This window comes from Tenrec ecaudatus, chromosome 2 (genome assembly GCF_050624435.1).
Source record: "Tenrec ecaudatus isolate mTenEca1 chromosome 2, mTenEca1.hap1, whole genome shotgun sequence".
NCBI lineage: Eukaryota > Metazoa > Chordata > Mammalia > Afrosoricida > Tenrecidae > Tenrec > Tenrec ecaudatus.
Window position 1 is genome coordinate 136158478 of NC_134531.1, and position 20901 is coordinate 136179378.

Sequence of the window (20901 nt, forward strand, 5' to 3'; positions counted from 1 at the left end):
ACTATGGGACTTTTGTGTCGCTGTCGTTACATCTTGTCCACTAAGGGCAGGTGTTCACTGCATCCCAAAGCAGGACAGTCTACCTTTAGGCCGGCATGACTCAGATGTTCTGAATGTTAGATATAAGCTCCACTCAGTGACTGCAGTTCTATCACTTTGGGATGCTGCTGAACTATCACAGTTGTTCTATGTGACAACCTTAAAGAAATTTGAAGCTAGCATCATTAAGTCATTTATTTTGAATTATATTTTTCTTTCCATAGCATTATGGTGGAACTGAAACTGATCAACTTGGAGGGAAGAGATCTCTGTGGAGAGTTAGTGGAGCATGCTTTTTTGATAATTGTCCAAATGAAATATAATGACTATATTCAGCTGTGGAAGTAATGGCATTAGCTGTCTTTGATGTAAATAACATTGGCAGATGGGGCTAGAGGCAGCATTTAATGTAGTACAAAAGTACCACGCCTGCCAGAATTGAACATTAATTAGATTGAATATGGTTTCATGACTGTCTTCTCTTCCATGAACTCTGAGCAGAATTTGAGGTACATTTAGTAATGATACCTAGATGAACTCTAATCACATAAATGATTACATTAAAATAGCTTTTGGGTTAACTGTAAAATGACAATTTTTTTGTCTAATTCCTATTGAGTATAATGAATTACTGAGGTGTATGTAGTAGACCACAATTGAATACGTAATCAAACCCACCAAATTTTTCTTAGCTAAGGCCAAATCCAATTAGAGTGCAACAAATTTTTGGTGGATCAAACTATCGTTGTGGCCAGTAATTATATATTTTTGATCCTTAGAATTGAGGTGTTGTGCTTTTAAGAATTATTTTTGTGAGAGAAAGTTTGTGGCAATGATTTGCCAACGTAATGCATTGACAAAGTCCTGCTTTTCTTGTAAATCTAATAAATTTTTGGCATTTCTAGAACTCAAAAGTAGTTAGACTTAGGATCTATCCTACACTAGTGTAACCTCAACTGATGGATTGGATTACATGACATTGTAGCAGGTGATTAGATTAGATTAAGGTCATTGTATTCCATGACATATTCACAGGTAGAAATGTCAGGATTCCAGCACACATTTTGGGATGCACAACTTAATCCATATCATGTAGATATGTCCCACATTTTATTTATCCATTAATCAGTTGAAGGATATCTGGGATACTCTTAGTTATTAAATGCCATCAGAACAAAAGATACCACACATGAGGGCTGTAGAGAACAGAAATTAATTTTCTCTCCTTTATGGATATGGTTCTAGGACAGCTGTTTTTCTTTGTAGACAGCAGGGTACAAGTTCAGATGTCTGCGGGACTGGGCACGGAAGTGTGAGCCAGGTTGTAATAGAGGAGAGAGTGGTGACACCTGTGGAGAACTAGAGTTCACGTCCTTTCTGAGGGGTCAGCTGCTAATCAGCTCAGTTTGCTTATCTTAAGGAAAAGTGGCTCAAGGTTTCCAAATTTCCTGATTTTTCAAGCGAGGTTAGAAATCTACATTTTAAAAATTGCTACCCTTTAACATAGCTCAGCCTTGTGTGGGCCCACCAAACAATTGTGCTGGATCCTGCCTGGTTGGCAACCTTTGGTATATGAGGGCGCCTGAAAGTTCATGGGAAAGGTAATGTAAAGATCGTGGCTTTTTTCCATGGACTTATTGAAACTCCCGTGTCTAAAGTTGCACGAGGTGTGCTATGAATTAGATGAGGAAAAGTTGGCGATGTATATATAGTAAGCACACTACAGAGGTTGCTTAGTTTGAACATGGTGCTTCATAAGTCTGGTGTTTGCATTCATGTGGGCCAGTTAGGTATAGATGGGAGGGTAAAGGGAGGGGAGATTGTTTTCTGTGTGTGTGTGTGTGTGTGTGTGTGTGTGTGTGTGTGTATTTATTTATTTAACCCCCTCCTGATTGGATGTTTTCATTTGCAGACAGGGCCAGTTGTGAGTGTATGGATTCCTGAGTGAGACCTGGAACTTAAGCAAGGAGAAACCTTCAAGGAACAGCTTCCACTGAAAGTGAGTCTTCAGAGCCACTTGTTTGCATAATATGGAATGTTCTCAGCCCAGAGTTAGCTCAGGAGGTGGTTTCACTGGGGAGGAGTGGTGAGTCTAGTTGTCCTCCACTGGTAAATAGATAAAGCTAAAGGCTTCCATGAAAATAGATTGCTTCCTGCATTCTTAGTGTTTACTGTGAATAGTAAACTTTTGTATTGTGGAAAATGACAGCAGTGCCATTTAAGAGAATATCTCTAAAATCAAGTACATTGTGGAGTTTGACTTCCTTCTACCAGTTAGGTGTACCCCTTCTCTTGCCTGCGTTTTTGTTTTGTTTTCTTTTGTTTTTTTCTTTTAACCTTTCTCTGGTCCAAATTAGTCAAAGGCAAGGCCAAATCCATGTAAGGCCCCTTTTCCTGGATATACTCAGCAAACACCAAGATGATGGTCAGGGTTCTTCCCAGCACCATTCCAATCAATGATCATGGCAGGTTTCCTTTCCTTTGGCTGTGGTTATTTTAGGCATGGGCATGTTGCCGAGTTTGGGCCAATGGGAGATAAACGGGGGAGATGAAGGGCAGTCTCCAAAATGCTTCTTTCAGGGAAAGGTTTTCTTGTTTTTGAGGAAAAGCAATAAAAATAGTCCCTGTTCTTCCCAGAGTATCTTGTGTTTAGATGTAACTTCTGGAACTGCTGCAGCCATCTTGCCACTCTTCTGAAGGTCGTGCCCATGAGGAGGGCAGAGCCATGATATCACAGAGATGCAGACCTGGAACCCATTGCCCAGAGCCACCTGAACATATATTTCTTATGACTGAGTAAAGACTCACTGCCTTTGAAGTCAATGCCAACTCCCAGTGGCCTGATTGGACAGAATAGAACTGCCCTGCTCAGTTTCCACGACAGTTAACTCTTTACAGGAGTAGAAAGCCTCATCTTTCTCCCTCAGAATGGCTCTGGATTTCAAATTGCTGACCTTGCAGTAAGCAGCCCAACACACAGCCCACTACACTGCCAGGGCTCCTTTATTTAATAAATAGGAGATAGTAAACTCCCCTATTATTTAAGCAATGTTGCTTTAGGATTTTCTGTTACTTGCACTCAGAATTTAGCAGGATTCACTTGATTTCTCACAAGTCCTGTGCTGTCCAGTAATGTTTAGGTTGCTTTTGCATATTACATTAAGACTTTTGTGAAGTCAAGGGCTCTGTTTATTTCCCTAGCTTATCTAACACTAATGCTATGTGCTTAATACAGTCATCTGTACTTATTTAATAAATTAAGTTATCTGAATGGTAGAGTAGTTGAAAAACCAACCCACATGATTGAATAATTACAGAGATTTTCTTTAAATCACACCCTTTCTTCTAACTACACAGCTTCTTTCCAGGAGGACGAGTGAAGTCAAGTTTGGCTGGAAGGTGACCACTGTGGAACATGGTCATGCGAGTAGTTCTGCTAAAAAAAAATCTTGCTTGATGTTTTACCTGTTGTTTCTGTTCAGCTTTACCATCTAAATCTACTTCTCTGACAGAATATTGACTTTCATCATGATTTATGAGATTTGACTTAATAATAAAATGGAGAATAATTCACTGTCTGTTGATTATAGGAATTCGAGCCATGCAATGTAAGAAACAATGTAAGAAATATAATTCAAGAATAATTCGTACTTGCACATTCCCAAAGATTCCCTTAAGTGCCATAGTGTCACCAGTTGTTGTGTGTGTGTGTGTGTGTGTGTTGCCACTGACCCGTGTATAAGCTGAACCCCAGTTTTTCAGCACAATAAATTTTTAAAACTCCAGTTTTTCAGCACAAAGACTCAGCTTATACACGAGTATATACGGTATGTCTTATCAACAGTTGTACTTTTTTGAAGTTTAGTGGTCATATGACTGATGTTTCATCCCAGCATTTCTCTATTCTGCCTATATAGAATCTTGCAAATACATAAGAATGGGGAAATGTACATACTGTAGGAAAAACAAATTTTAATGCATTGGCAAAATGAGACACTCCTTCAAACGTTACCCTTGCACGGCCTACATGCTCCTGATAGCTTATAACCATCAGGAGGCTAGCCAGCTGTTCAAGAGAAAGGGGATTTTTAATCCAAAACCAACCAGAGTCACAGTAATTACATGGTTAAGATAGGCGATTTGAGCCTATCAGTGGCCCAGAGGGAGAAAGCTGACGATCTTCTCCCATAAAGATTGCAGCCAGGGAAACCCACGGGGCAGCTCCACTTTGTTCCATGGTGTCACTGAGAGTCGACATAATAAGTTCACCAGGACCGGCCAGCAACAGTCCAAAGCTATATACTATCCTTTCTTTCTTTGTCTTTTTTAAATCATTGTATTGGAGACTCGTACAACTCTGATCACAATCCATACATACATCCATTGTGTCAAGCACAGTTGTACATTTGTTGCCCTCATTTCCAAAACATTTTCTTTCTACTTGAGCTCTTGGTATGAGCTCCTCATTTTTCCCCTCCCTCCCTCACGAACCCTTGATAATTTATAAATTATTATTTTGTCATGTTTTACACTGTCTGAGGTCTCCCTTCACCCACTCCTCTTGTCTGTCCCCCACCTTCCCTTTACCCTCCTGGTATAGCTGCTCATTATTGGTCCTCAGTGGATTATCTGTCCTGGATTCCCAGCTCTTATCTGTACCAGTGTACATCCTCTGGCCTAGCCAGATATATAAGGTAGAATTGAGATCATGATAGTGGGGGTGGAGGAAGCATAAAGAACTAGAGGAAAGTTGTATGTTTCATCATTGCTATAGTGCACCCTGATTGACTTGTCCCTTTCCCATGACCCTTATGTAAGGGATGTCCAGTTGCCTGCAGATGACCTTTGGGTCCCCACTCCACACTCCTCCTCATTCACAATGATATATACCTTTTGTTCTTTGATGCCTAATATGTGATCCTATTGACACCTCATGATCACACTTCTTTCATGTAAGCTTTGTTGCTTCTCAGCTAGATGGCCACTTGTTTATCTTCAAACCTTTAAGATCCCAGACGCTACATCTTTTGATAGTCAGGCACCATCAGCTTTCTTCACCACATTTGCTTATGTACCTACTTTGTCTTCAGTAATCGTGTCAGGAATGTGTGCATCATGGAATGCCAGTTTAACAGAACAAAGTATTCTTGTGTTGAGGGAGTAATTGAGTGCAGGCCCAATGTCCATCTGCTTCCCCAATACTAAACCTGTAAACATATGCACATAGATCTATTTCCCCATTGTCATATATAAATATATTTACTTATGTACATGCCTGTATTTAGACCTCTATAAATGCCCTTTGCCTTCTGGTTTTCCTTCTTCTGTTTCCTTTTACTTTCCTCTTGCCCTACTACCCTGTTCAGCCTTTATTTGGGTTTCAGACATTCCTCTCAGTTACGTTGCCTCATACACCGTCCTCGCCATTGATTTCGGATCACTTGCTCCCTTATACTATACCTTCCTTAAAGCTAAAAAAATCTTTCAAAAGCTCAGTAATGGTTTGATAGTTTAAGGAATGGAAACAGAAAATTCCCAGATTTTTGATTGCTGGTTCAGGTCTGAAATAATTGCCTCTGAGAGCCTATGGTATACTTTATAATAGAGTTGATGGCCGTAATGCAGGCCTTCACAGTAATAGAATAATCCCTACCACACAGCTGGGACTTATTGTAGCTGTTGCTGCGTGTCCTCAGTATAAAGGCTGAGGTTCCAGTGAAGAGATCATAAAAGCTGTCCTTCTGTGGTTTTGATTAAAAGACGTTTTCAGGACAGTGTGAGGAAATACTCCGCTTGTTCTCTGTTCCATAGACAAAAAAACATGCTTTTATAAATGTATATAAAAGAAACCATTTCTTCTTTGAAAAGAAGTAACCACATGTAAGGTAACTGTTTTCTGTTTACATTACCATCAAGTATTAATTACCTTTAATATATATGTTCAATAAAACGTTATATCATAGGGAGTGATGCTAATTAAATGGCATGCTTTGATCTTAGGGTGGATGTAGACATTTCTCACCCTGTATCATTCCTATGATATGTGTCCCTCTTTTTATAGTTCTCATTAAAAATTCATGACCCATAAAACTCAGTAAAAGTTACATGGCCAGGATAGGCAGGGAGAAGTAAGTACTCTTTAATTATTGATCAACCCTTTCCTGACTAACTACTTAGATTCATAGTTATTCTAAATGATAGTTGCGTGTATCTAATTTTTGGAAGTTTTCAGTGTAGCAAACAAAATCTGCTTGTGCACTAGTGAATGTTTGTTTTAGGTGCGGTTACCTAGAGAAGCAAAACTAGTGAAGCATTTTTTATTCCATTATCTTGTAGTTTGCAGTATTCCATTGTCTACTACGGTAATTGCATTTGTCCAGGAACTCTTTCCAGTCCCCTCATGTACGCTTCACATAGAGAATTTAGCTCAGTGAAATGACTTATGCAGGTGTGGAGGCTAGCCAGTCCCAATTCCATGTGCCAGGAATCAGGCTGGAAGCTTTTTCTGACTCACTTGGTTGTAGGGGTTGTCAAACCCACAGTTGGTAGGTCAGATGGCAGGCTCTTAGGATTTCAAAAGCTGGCATATCCCAGAGTCTGGCAGGCTGCTAGCTCAAGTTCCAAGAACCAGAGGTAGAATGATGATGAACTGGATGCAGGATCCAGATCAAGGTAAAAGCCTTGCTGTTGCCTTCATATATATTAGATGCAGGTCACACCCTCAAGGAAGCCCTTCTTACCCACCAGTCCTGCTTATGTAGTGTTATAGAGGTTTCTAGAGCATGATCCCACGTTAAGTGGTGGTATATTTTCACTAGTCTTCTCTACTTTTTCTCTAAGTTCTAATATCTATTGCAATGGCTTCACAGAACTCACAGGCAGAATGAATAATTAAAGGGCTTATTGAGGAAATTAACAGGTTGTAATGCAAGCGAAAATGTTCAGGATACAGTGGTTTATCAGGACATTTTACAAAGTCCTTTCAGGACTGCTAATAAATGTCCACAATGGCATACCACTCCACTGTAAGCCTCAACTCCAAAGCCTTCAGCTTCAGCTCAGTGCATCAGCAAATCTGACTCCCTGAGCTAAGTGCCCAAAGGCACCCCCTCCATAAGCCAGGCTCCTGCCCCCAAACACTCAACTTTACGTGCTCTGGGCTTGAGAAGTTGACTTGCTCTGGGGCTGTTTCATGTTACGATCCTGGTTCTGCTGCTGCTGCTCCTCTGATGTCATAGCTGTCTCTGGCTCCAACAAGTTCATTGCATGGGTCCAGAGGACCAGCTCCATTCCCGGTTTTTGCTACTAGTAATGAGATCCCTCCTCTTGCTTCTCAGAGGACCCATTTTGTACCCAGCAGGTTTACATTCTAAGGAATCCTGTTCACAAATGATCACAGATTAATTGTTTCAGCATCTTTCCCTACCTTCTTACCACACCTCTGCAGGAAAAGGTCATTTGGTGGGAGTTAGAGCCTTTTGGCAGTTCAAAACCACCAGCAAGCTCCGAGAGAGAAGGATGAGGCTTTCAACATCCATAAATTGTTAAGCAGTCTTAGAAACCCACAGGCGTACTTCTACCCTGTCCTACAGGGTCGCTGTGAGTCTGAATTGACTCGACGGCAGTGAGTTTGGTTTGGTTTCATGTACATTATTGGAAATGTGGGTTGGCATATCTTCTTAGAATGACATTCACTTCAAGTCCTCTGTGAAGTGACAGATAAAAGGTGAGCCTCTGGACCATTGTTAGTAGTTGTAAATATATAGAAACATATCCCTCTCAAGAGAAGCCTCTTTTAAAAAGTTAGTCTTTGAAACTCACACGGAAGTTCCACCTTGTAGGTTTATTGTGCCAACCTGGCCAATGAACACATGTGGCATTAATTGAAGGGCGGAGATATTAATCGGCTCGGCAAGCCTTGCCTTTCCATCTCTTGTTCTCTGATGGTCGGACCAGTGTGCAGCTCCTTTAGCTAGTTCTCTGCCTCAGCTGGCAAGACTCACTTCCTTCAAGACATCTCTGAGGGGAAGCCACATGGACCTACCCTGATGCAGCCCTGGGTGCTGGAGAAACCATTTGCAGACCCCTGCCAGCGCTGAGATGCTTACATGCTCACTGATTCGGCTTTCCTCCTGCATCCGGCGTCACTTCATGTGTTTTGTGAGATGGAGGAGGACTTTGTAGGTCGCTGTTCAGACATATGGGCTAATGTTGGGCTTGTGGCTTGTGGGTTGGGATGCTATCTTAATGTACACTCTCCCTTTATATAAAACTCTCTCATGCACATGAGTTTCTGTGGATTTGTTTTCTGTAGTCTACCGAAACTAACCCAGGTCGCTGAGAGTTGGCATCAGTTTCATGGCAGTGAGTTTTTGAGTTTGCGTTTTGTCCCTGTAATACAAGGGAACCTTCAAAAAGCCCTGGAAAAATAGAATTTAAGATAATGGAATTGTTCCATGAACTTTTAATACCTTTACAGCGTAAAAACGTTTTTTCTTAAAAAGACTTAAAGCTGTTATTAAAAATATTAATTTTAAGTTAATTTGCCTAATCTTTGCCAAATTTTCAAGTCTTAGAGATAAAAACAAGGTGTCAAATAGTGTACACTATTGTTTTTATTTTAAACAGCAGCCGCCAAAAGAGTAAATCTGCATGCTTGTATGTTGGTGGAATTCCTGTGAAAGACTATTCACAAGCTAATGCTGTGAGTTGTGTCCAAGGAGGACAGTTGGTGCCAAGGGCTGATGGTGGAAAGGAAATGAAATTTTCCTAGTTTATTCTTTTGTATCTTGGGAGTTGTACCACGGTGATAAATGACCTATCAGGGTTAAAATCATGGTGGTACTTGATTTAAAAAATTAAACCAATTCCTCTTGATTTTCACCTCTATCAATGCATTAGAATCTCTCATGGTGAAACTCGGGTTTTTAACAAGCATTTTATTTATGCAGTCCCTTTTTAGATCTGTTTCTCAGTCTGCTTTGCTTCTTTGAAGTACTGTGTTGATTGCATCTTCAGATTCTCAATGGAAATACCAGCATACAGCCCTGTGAATTTCTTAAACTGTAACTGTCGCTGCGCAACTTGAAACAACTACGCCACCAAGGTTCCTAGGGAACAGAAAGGAGGGAGAAAGAGGGGGCTTTCTACTCCCCCTAAAGAGTTGCAGTCTCAGAAACCCATGGGCAGGTCTACCCTGACCGATAGGATTACTTGAGTTGGAATCGACTTGATGGCAGTGACTAGTGATGTTGAAGGATTCCAACAACATGCCGGCTTAAAAATAATGTTTTAGTAACATTGGACTATTTTCTCAGGTTGTTTTTTTAATTGAAAATAGTACCTTCATGGCCTCAACAGTTTTGTGTTGACTTTCCTGACAGGATTAATTCAGTCATAAATTGTCCATTAAGGGGCAGGTCAAGTTGTTGGGAATTTTTATCCTGAGAACAAACAGCACGTGAGATCCTAGTAACAGGTGGAAAAAGTATAAGTTGGCCTTTCATATGTTTTTCTACATTCCAGAGAATATTTTAGGAACCAGTGTGTTGTCGTGCAAAATTAATTGCTTATGAAATGTTTTACATTTTGAGTACTTTTTTGAAATTATTTCAGAAGAGCCTACGGTTTCCTGCAAGTGCCTATTTAAAGATTATTCCGATATGCCATTGTATGAGTAGCCAGCTGTAACCTATGATGGCATTATTATGAGTATTATAAATCATGGAAGACTGAGGTTGCTTGCTGTTTTGGGGCTGTTTTCATTTAAGTATGTAAAACTATTTGGTGGAGTTGGTAGAGGGTGTTGGTGCAATGGCTTGTGTAGCGTGAAGGTCTTTAGTCCTCACTGTGAGTTTTGAGAAAAGATGATGAACTGTATGTCCCCTTCCCATAGGCCTGCATTTCAAAGACGTACATTTTAATAAGAATTGATTATGCAGCTGTCCCCATGGCAACAAGACCTAGGAGACAAGATTTCGGCAGCATTCCAGAAACCAAAGCAGGCTGTAGTTGCATATAGAGTTGAGCTAATGTATCCCCTCCACCACCCTCAAACAATGGATGTTGAAATTCTCTACCTCTGTAGTCTATTTCTAAAGCCCCAACGCTGTCTGAGCTGCTCACTCAATAACACCTGTGGGGTTTTAGGTGCTGTCTAGCCAGTTCCTCCTCAGCATCCCTGTGTGCCACAGATAGCCATCGTCACAGTTGCTCTGTTTGAGCTGTTGTTCTGTCGCAACCACATTGGTGTCCCAGGGATTCACGACCAGGTAAGCAAGTAGAGAAGATGGAAAACGGAAGAAACGTGTCACAGAGTCATGACTGACAACATCGATTCATCACAGTTGTAGGCTGGACTACAGGAATGGGAGCAGGCCCATGGTTGGCAGCGGTGACCTCTACTACAGCAGATTAGAAAAGCTTGCAGGATTGGTTCTAGGGCCCTTGAACCACCCCTGGCCAGGGAATCACACACCACTGTTAGGTTTCTCTCTCTGGCTTAAATCTCAGCCTCGGTCCTTAGCTCCACGCGAGAAAGATTTCACGCCGAAGCCGGGCTCGTGATCCAAGTGAATTTAATGAAAGTTCAAAGAAGCATCAGGTTTTACGCGGCACCCATAGGATTCCTCTGACCATGCGGCCTGGCAGAGACTGCTCCGGGACACACAAGGATCTCTCTCCTCCCACAAAGACCACCAGACCGCCCAAGCAAGACAAGACAAAAGACCAAGAGCCCCTCTCCCTTCCGGTCCCTGCCTTTTAAGGGTTCCCAGGGGAGGTGTGGTGAACGACCCCAGGTCAATTCCATTGGCTGAATTGCAATCACCCGGCCCAGGTGGGCTGCTCCAGGTGTAACACCCATCCAAGCCCACCGGCGGGAAAATCCAGCTTTTGTCTTTTGCTGGCTCTCCTGGGCATGCGTATATGGACTTCCCAATTCCCTAGGCTAAGCTACCTAACACCACCACCACCCTTCCTCCCCTGGTACCCAGTTTCCATTAAGGGCCTGCCCTGGAGAAACTTCCTTAAGGATGAGACTGCCCCTCCCTGGACTGGCTAGGAGAGGAATCTGTTTTCAAAGACATGTTGCCAGGGGCCAAGCTTTTGACAATGGCAGGAAAGGGCCCGGAAGACTCTACATTACTTCCACTGCAAGCTCGAATGCGAGCTTACAGCTATTAGCTTTACATGCGATTTTTAGAAAAGCCCCCCCAAGGCATTCTAAATCTCTTTCAGAAGAAAAATTTTGAGGCAGTTTAAACTTAGTTTACATATTATGTCAGATGGTAGATAAACTCTGATTTTAGACTTGAGAAAAGCAACTTGATAACCTAATAACAAGTTAGCCCTTCTTGTGTAATATCTGTGTGCTGTTATGATATAGGACCTATAGTATAGGCACTTTAATGTACTGTGGTACAAGCCTTGTGATGGGTGTGGCAATGGTGAAACTTTAAAACAACCCAGAGAGCACTTTAAAAGAGTAGTCACAAGTTAACCTTCTAAAAGTTTCTCCCAGTTAAAGAATAATGGCAGCTGAAAACAACTCATTGTTTAGGGGAAACCATCAAGTTGAAGTCCCTCAGGCAGTTGCCACAAAGCAGGTAGAAACTGAATGTCAATCAGGGTGATCTTAATCCTCTCTGGGGATGAATCTGAAACACTGTAACAAAGCCAGGCCTCCACCGTACCTGGTTCCACACCCAGATAAAAGCCTGCAGTGTGTGCTCGGCTGACTTTCTGGTCCCAGAGGGATTGATAAGGGACGCCATGCCTGACCAAAAGGCATGAATTACACATAGTTCTCATTCTTCCAGCCTTTTAATTACCTCTTCGCATCCTTGCTTTTACAAAGTCAACTTGGCAGACATTCCAGGCAGTAACTAGGTATTGAACAAGCATTCCCTTCTAAAACAACCCTTTGATATCCAAGACCTCCTACCAAATGCAGTTTACTGTTTGGATGGTTTTTATTCTTTGCCCATGCCCCACCCCCATCACAAGTAATAGCTAATAGATCATCTCAGTTAGGACTACTTATTCAGCCAGCTATTTACTGTGAAAATTTTTGTGTTAATTTTAGTATACGCCTTAGACATTTAAATTAAGTGTATATTTAGACTGGTTCTTGAAAAGATCCCATTGCTGTCCAAGTGAATAATTTAATTGGCATCAGTAGGTGTTTTCCTATGATTTAATACTGATCTGTTTCACTTTCTCTTATTAAATGTCAATTCTAAGAGATGAAATCATTTTTGTACAGGGGAAACTGACTGACTTGGGCTCTGGATGGAGAGAGAAAATGATAAATGATAATAGTGACAACAATGATATAATCATACTGTGAGTGGTGGCACACTGTCTAAAGCACTCAGCTAACCAAGAGGGCAGTGGTCTGAACTCATCAGCAGCTCCAGGGGGGAAACATGGTATCAGTCTGCTTTCATAAAGATTTATAGCCTTGTAACCCAGAGGGGAGAAGCTCTGCTTTGCCTGTAGGTTCACTATTAGTTGTTCTAGGGAACAAGAGAGAACCCAGATTTAAATACATTTTATAGAGAGCCCCTTTCCCCACATAGGTTCAAATCCTGCCAACTATACCATTCTGTTTTAGGTGAAAAAAAAAGACCCCAAATTCAAATGTAATGCATGGAGACCCATTTATTAAGTCTTACACAGGACAACGACAAGACAACAATAAAAACGAATCACCCAGATGAGGGAGACCATCGGCACGAGCCCATATGGTATCTAAGGATTCACACACGCAGCTACTTAAATAGGACATGAAACACAAAGGAAATGGTCTCAAAATCATGTGTGCTGAAGATCAATTTATCACAGTGGCAGGTGGAGCTACAGAAATGAGGAAGAGACCATAATTGGGATGCCTGCCGTCTTGCACTTAAGAAAGCGTACCAGATTAATTGGTTCAAGGCCGTCTGACCAGCATGGTTATAATATGGCTCATGACCACGAGGCCACAGTACCCCATTTTCCAATGAGGACAAATCCCAGAAGGAAAGACTAACCCTCCCTGGACTGGCTAGGAGAGTGGTAGTAATCCTTGTTCAAACAGCCTCCCTGAGGGCAAAGTCTTACATTCATCAGTCAGTATAGAGCAAGCTCTATGGAGTCTGAATCTGTGTGGAGACTCAGCATGGATGTAGGTCTCCCATTGTAAAACTAGAACCTTCTGCAAACCTATCTCAACAGTTAAGCTCTAATTTACCATCAGAATCGACTCAAAGGAAGTAGATTTATAAGGTCTCTTTCCGGCCTAAATTCCAACCTCACTCCTTGGCTCCGCGCAAAAAAATTTCACGCTGGAGCCGGGCTCGTGATCCAAGTGAATTTAATGAGAGTTAAAAGAAGCTTCAGGTTTTACGCGGCACCCATAGGATTCCTTTGACCATGTGGCCTGGCAGAGACTGCTCCGGGTCACGCACGGATCTCTCTCCTCCCATGAAGACGACCAGACCACCCAAGCAAGACCCTCTCCCTTCCGGTCCCTGCCTTTTCAAAGTCGATCCCATTGGCTGAATTGCAATCACCTGGCCCAGGTGGGCTGCTCCAGGTGTAACGCCCATCTCTGAGCCCACTGGCGGGAAAATCCAGCTTTGTCCTATGCTGGCTCTCCTGGGCATGCGTAAATGAACTTCCCAATTCCCTAGGCTAAGCTGCCTAACACATTTGGGGTGTGTACGAGTGTATACATATATATAAACTTTTAAAAGTCCATGAAAACTTGAAATAAAAAGATCAGACTTTTTGAAGCCCCTTTCTACATACCTATGTACAAGTATTATGTACATTTAATTGTATTTATAAACATAATTATGTACCAAAAATAATTTTACTCTTTAAATTTTAATTTATTCATTTAATCGCACCAAGCTTTGAGCTGAGATTTTATTCTACTCTCCATTTTATGTATAATAGCAAAGTGAGGCTAAGTAATAGCTAATGAGAGAATCCAGGATTTGAACTTAGTTGGTCCAGTTTTAGTCAATTAAAATAATTATAAGAAAATAGTCTTAACATGTGGAAGACTTAGCAAACCAGAAAGCATAAGAAGCAAAATGGATCTAATAATTTACAATACAATATGGAATAGTATATAAAATATGTCTATGTAAAATGTATACGGGGGATACTAAGAACCTCTGGAGTGAATTTGAAAAAGAAGCAAATAGAACTTGTTAGGATCTTTTAAAAATGTGATGTTGAAATAAAAATCAAGTAATTGTGTATGGGGAGGGGCGTTTATAGTTGGGAGAAATAGCATATTGGCAGCAGGAGAAGAGAGTTCTCCATAAATTAAAAATAAATTTGAAACCAACTTGTGAAACTAAAGCCAAATGCAAGGATCTTCAGAATCAGAAATCAGATTTGCAGCTGCCTTCTTTTCGGCAGTCGTCAGAACAGCATCTGCAAAGGACGGAAGGAAAGACGCTGTCGGCTAGTAATTTCATACTCGGCTAACCTCTGAATAAAGACTTAATATTGACATTCTGTTAACGATAAATGGATCTGGGTGAAGGCTCTGTGGGAGTTTCTCTTCTGTTTTCGCATTCTCCAATTTGAAAGGGCTCATCCAGTGCCTCCCACAATTAACAATAAAGGGCCACACCAAGTCACAGCTGTGCAATTGAAGCATTCCACGGATAAAGAGAATATCTTTCAACCTTCCAGACAGGGGCAAGTAGTGCACACACAGAGAAAAAGAACATTGGGATGTCCCCAGACTCCGCGGCAGCAACCTGGAATCCAGCAGAAGTAAAACCATGTCTCTCGAATCTAGAGAACAATTTTCAAATGCCTGGTGTATATTCAACCAAATGATCCAGCAGATCCACAGGCAAGGAATGCCAACACTTTCCTTCCATGCCCTGCTTCTTGGGAAGCTACAGAGAGACTGAAATAAAAGAGGAAGATACCCATCTCAGAAAGCATTTGGGGTCGGAACTGAAGGAGCATGCCTGGTGAGCAGCTGGTTGAGACTGAAGTCAGAGACTAGGGGTTCTGGGAAAAAGCCAAAAGAAAATCTGCACTCATGCATGTGCGTATATGTTGGGGTATTTGGAAATTACAGGTGTTTTGCAGATCTAATTACAGTGTTTGGCAGATTTGATATGCAGTCATAGAAAAACTAAGCAAATGCAAAAATCTCAGCAGTTATTAACTAACTTGCAAGGAAAGCAAAAGATTATTCAAGAAAGGATAGGTAATCTTAACATGCAACTTGTTTCGGCAAGGGCAGTCATAATAATATAAACAATGAAATTTGATTTCACCAAAAATTATAATTATCTGGGTATGACCGTGAAAGGGAATATGGGCAGGGGTGGGTGGTGGTGTTCTGAAAGACCCACATTCTAATTGTTTTAACAGCATGTCAGTGTATAATGTCAAAAACTGGGCTCCTAGTCCAGTTCCGTCTGATCGCCCACTGCTTCTCTGTGGTTCTCTTCCACTTGGGTGGCTGGAGGAGCTGCAGCTGCCAGCCAGCGTGGCTTCCTGAAGGCCCCCAGATCCTGGTCATGCCCTCCCAACTGCCACCAATGACAAGATACCCAAGAGCAAGCGTCCTCAAACTACGGCCTGCGGGCCACATGCAGCCCACCGAGGACATTTATCTGGCCTGCCAAGTGTTTTTGCCCCGTTTTGTTTTTTTTACTTCAAAATAAGGTATGTGCAGTGTGAATAGGAATTTATTCATAGTTTTGTTTGTTTTTTAAACTATAGTCCGGCCCTCCAACGGGTCTGAGGGACAGTGTTTAAAACGTTCAAGGACCCCTGCCCAAGAGGAAGGTCAGATCAGTGAAAGGGAGGGAGAGGGAGGAGTTTCCAGACTGTCACATAATCCTGCTTATGAAAAAACAGCCCAGAGAGGCAGCAGCAGGAAAGATTCTTCAACACATAAATGAAAAAGTGAACTTATAGTTGATCCTTCCGGCTCTTCATTATATATCATTAACTGGAGCCGGTTCATCAGCCTAACCATACACCTAGAGGGGTATTTTTCCAGGATAAATGTTCAAGGGAAGCCGGGGCTGGGGGTGCTAATGCAACAGAAGGAGAGGAGGGAGAATGTCTTGGTTTGTTAAGGTTGCAGTAACAAAGTATCACAAAGAACAGAAACTGACTTTCAGGTACACTGGTTCAAAATGCATCCGAAAGTGTGAGCTAGGCCGCAGTCCCTTTTGGGAAGAGCCTTCCTAGTTCCTTCCAGCTTCTGGAAGCCGCAGGCAATGTTGATGTTCCTCGGCTTGTAGATAAACCTTCTGGTGCCCACCTTCCCTGTGTGTGTGTCTCTCCTTTTCTACAAGGCCATCAGTTTTACAGGAGTATGTCTCCCCCACTCCAGAAAGACCTGTGAATACATAGTATCTTTGCAAGTACCGTGGGTCAGGATTGTAACATCATCTTTGTTGGGCAACACAGTTGTCTGTAACTGGGAGCAAGTGGAAAACGGGCAAAATACCTAACCAGGAAAGTAAAGAGGATTTACCTGATGGAAGTAAGCGTCCAGCCTTGATGAAGTAGAGAAGAAAGAGGCCACGTCGCACTAGGACTCCATAGCGCGTCTCATCTGTCCTGGAGGATTTTTCCCATCAATTCTTGTTGATGCGAGCTTTCTAGTAGCTCTGGGAACATTTTTAAGAAGGGGATCTCACCTCATCCCATTCTTACTAGTACAAACCAACCAGACTTGCTAATGTCCAATTCACTATTACCTACCTATGACTCAGGGCCTTGAATCTACCTGAAATGGTTCTCTCATGCCGTAGGAACTAACACAGGAACAGACTTTAAAAAGTTTTACAAATTGGGTGATTCGTCATAACCAGAACAGGAAGCGGTACAGGTTGAAGCCCTGGAATGGGAAGAGTTGGAGGTATTCATGAACCCTTTTAGGAACCTGACGTGAGAGATTTGGATTATAGGCAGGACTGTGGAGAGGGAGACTCAAATCACATGCAGCTGGCCCCGTCTTTGAGCGAGGGCTGCAGGCTTGGAGCAGGGCACCGGTGTTTGGGACAGAAGCCTTTTTATGTTTGTGAATTTGCCTTAGCTGTGGAAGGGTTAAACAAACCCCACTCACAACACATTCTTCACCACAGTCACCTTTACTTGCGGCTGCTGAAGCTGAGTGAGCTTCTAAAGACTAGACAGCTTGCAGAAGCCTCGGATCTCAAACTTGCCTGATCACTGAAATCAGCCGGGGGATCTGGTAAAAATACAGGGCTTATTTGCAACCCAATGAATCACAGTTTTGGGGGGGAAGAGCCCAGAAGTCAGTATTTTCACCAGCTCCCCAGATGAAGGAAGGCTTGAGTTATAGTGAAGTAATGTGTAATCTGTCCCTTCTAGCCATAATTTCATATGTGATATAATTCTGTGGTTATAATCCCATTTTAGAGGGAATTCTCTGCCATACTAATGGGCATGATTAGGCTGGGATTAGAGTGTGAATTTAGCCACGCCCTTTGTTTCCTTGGGGACATATTTGACTCTACCTCAGTAGAGGGCGTGGCTGAAGACATGCTCTGTTTTCCCTGGATGGAACTTACATACTGGTACTACTGTACAGTTCTGAAACAACTCACCCCACCCCACCCCACCCCACCCCCAGGAAAGCCATCCCTGTTTCCTGGCTGCTTTGGTGGAAGACACGTTATGACTTTTGGACATTGTTGGCTTCGAACTCTGGACCCCACATTTGACTCACCTTTGCCAGACCTTCAGATTTGGACTGTACAGCACCCACCAACCCCGTGAGACGTTTCCTCAAAGTCTGGGTCCTTCCGTGGGCATTGCAGCAAATCGCAGAATCCAAGAGTATGCGGGAATATGCTCGGGAGGAGTGGGGCAATAATGGAGCAGAATGGCATCTTGGAAGAGGTGTACATCAAACTCGTTGGGACTCCAAACTAAAAGCCAAACTCACTACCATGAAGTCGATTCCAACCTATGTCCTACAGGAGGTAGTATAGAACTGCCTCTCTGAGTTTCTGAGACAGTAACTTGAACAAAGATTATTACTTGGGAGTTAATACATATATCTTTCCATAGTTCAATCATATTATCAGTATTGTACAATTGCTGCCACAAGCGGTTTCCAAACATTCTTTTTCTTCCTGGACTCTGGCATCAGCTTCCTTTTACCTACCCACACTGTACCCCAGCCCCCCAAAACCCGCATTCTACTTGCTGTCCCAGCAGGGTCACCAATCTTGGTTTTTTATACAGAAAAACATTGGATACAACTTAGGAGGGTGACTCCCAATGACATAACACCTTTCAGATAAACCCTAATATGAACAAACAAAAATATCAAACCATACCAAACAAAAACAGTTGAAAACCAGATCAGATCTAGCATGCATCAGAGAGGGGGATCACCTGGCAACGGTTTAACTGTTCCATCCGGTCTATCCCGTTGATCTTATATATTCATCTCCAAACCACTTGCTCCTATCCCTCTGTTCCGGAGAGAGGGAGATCACAGAGGCTTCTTTCCTCTGTAGTGCCTACAGGCTATCATGGACTATCACTGTCACCCCTAGCCTTCTGCAAACAATTTAGGTTCTGATTCTAATCCCTCCTTCCATTTTGGATTATACAATTTACAATCCTTCAGTGACTGGTGATGGTGTGCTTCTTCCATGTGGACTTAGTTGTCATCTCACTTAGATGGCTGTTTGTTTAGAGACAAGCCTTTAAGACCCCAGATGATATTTTATCTGATAGTCACACCATCTGCTTTTTTCACTACATTTTGCTATAGCACCCATATTTTCTGTGTTCCCTTCCTGAGGGCGAGTATCAAGCAGGGCCAGGATGTAAGTACTAATCGTTTCAAAGGTATACCTTCTAATACAAAGCATATTAAATGTTAGTTTAAATTATCTTAAACATTTTTAATTGCTTCTTTTCCCATGTTAGAATTGTTTCTTAGAACCACACTCCTCTGAGGCTCTGTCAGAATTTTGTGCATTTGGTAACATGGTTAGTGATGGTCCAGTTTTCCTTACAGTTTGTCTACTGTTCTTTGAAAGGTTGAAACTTTGCGTCTGTGGTGTTTTTTATATGAAATTGTGACTAAATGGAACTTACAATGCAACAGCTTATCTACAACATTTGAAGATATTAGTACTTAGCAATCTTTTAGGGAAATTTGGTCTCCACATTTTAAGTTGGAAAGTCGTTGTAAAGACTCCAGGAAAAAAAATAACAACCATATAACTTTTAGGGCTTTTTGGTTTGTTTACATATTAAGAATTATATGCAACATTTATTATCTTTTTATTGATGGATGAAACAAAAGAATTCAATCATGAATGTAGAGGGATAGGTCAGGAATTTGATGTTTTAAAATTACCTTTTGCTGACTGGTTTTTTAAAATATGTATACTTTGTTAATAAAGACATTTAAATGTAAGAAGACAGTATGGATTGCAACTCACTGTAAACAAAATCAGAATCCTCACAACTGGACCAGTAGATAACATCATGACAAAAAGAGAAAAAATCGGAGTTTTTAAGCGTTTCACTTTTTCTTGGTCCGCAATCAGTGTTTATGAAAGCAGCAATCAAGAATTCAAAGACCGTATTGCTTTGGGCAAATTCGCTACACAAGACCTTTTTAAATTAAAGTGCTAAAGAACAAGGATGTCACTTTGAAGACTAAGGTGCACCTGACCCAAAACACGGTCTTCTCACTTGCAGAACGTGCATGTGAGACCTGGACTGTGCGTAATGAAGACTGGATGCATTTGAGTTACCGTGTTGGCAGAGATCATTGACACATGTGTCCTAGAAGTAGAACAGGAACGCTCCTTAGAAGTGAGGACGTTGTACGAGCCCCCAGTAAAATGATTTAAAACAAAGAAGTAAGGATGGCGAGACTTGTCTCACGTCATGTGGACGTTATCAGGGGAGACGTCACAGTCTTTGGAAAAGGACATCACACTTGGTGTAAACTAGGTTCGTGAGAAAGAGGCAGCCTGTCAAGGAGGTGGAGTGACACAGTGGCAGCAACAATGGGTTCCGATATAACATTGCGGGCAAGTCACGGTACCGGGGAGTGTTTCCGTCTTGTATAGAGTCGCTGTGACTCAGGACTTGGCAGCACCTAATAACACATATAGGAGGTTTTGTTCAGCAATAAAAAGGAATGAACTACTAACACATACTAACATATGTAAATCTCAAAAAACACAAGGTACAAGAAGCCTGACATAAAAAATATGTACTGTGTGACTGCATGAAAGTATGGGAAAGATGATAGTCCTTTCAAAGAATAAGTGATAACCAACCGTCTGGTTCAGCAACTGCCCGAGCACATAGGACACACAAGTACATAGTTAGGAGCTCTTTAAAACAATTAAGGGATCTTGCACAACAAACCGTAAGATTCCTTTGAGCTACATTGGAACAGTGCTGATTCAACTATAAGTAAGCTTTCTTGGTCATTAAAACTTGATCATTGATTTTGCATTTGGTGGATAGAAACTGGCAGCTGTTTACTGGAGCAAAAATCAGATGTTTGTGGTGCCTCCTCCTGCTTTGCCAGTGTATTCTGAGAGTGCACACATAGGCAGATCCGAAGCATAGTTCTGTATAATACATCCTAGGCCTTCACCTAGGCCGTTGTGTTAACCCTCATGCCAGCCTGTGAATGTGTCAGTCCAGGTATCCATTTTATGGTTGAGAACACTGAGGATGTTGGAGCTTGCTGCTTACTTGGGCTAATATAGCTAAAAATAAGCATGACATTAGAAGTACCGTAGATCTTTTATTTCATGGTATTCTATATTTTAAAGTTCGGATTCTGTTTCAAACAAACTGAAC

General features: G+C 41.8%; 1 protein-coding gene across 4 annotated transcripts in view; it reads left to right on the forward strand.

The window, feature by feature from the left end:
- CDC42SE2 (CDC42 small effector 2) overlaps positions 1-20901 on the forward strand; it is a 92513-nt gene that overhangs the window by 30941 nt on the left and 40671 nt on the right. For 3 of the 4 annotated variants that reach the window (XM_075541505.1, XM_075541507.1, XM_075541504.1), the window contains exon 2: positions 1952-2038. The exons of the other annotated variant lie outside the window; for it this stretch is intronic. The gene's annotated coding sequence lies outside the window, so the exon portion shown is untranslated. The remainder of the gene's footprint in view (positions 1-1951; positions 2039-20901) is intronic. 4 annotated transcript variants of the gene reach the window in all.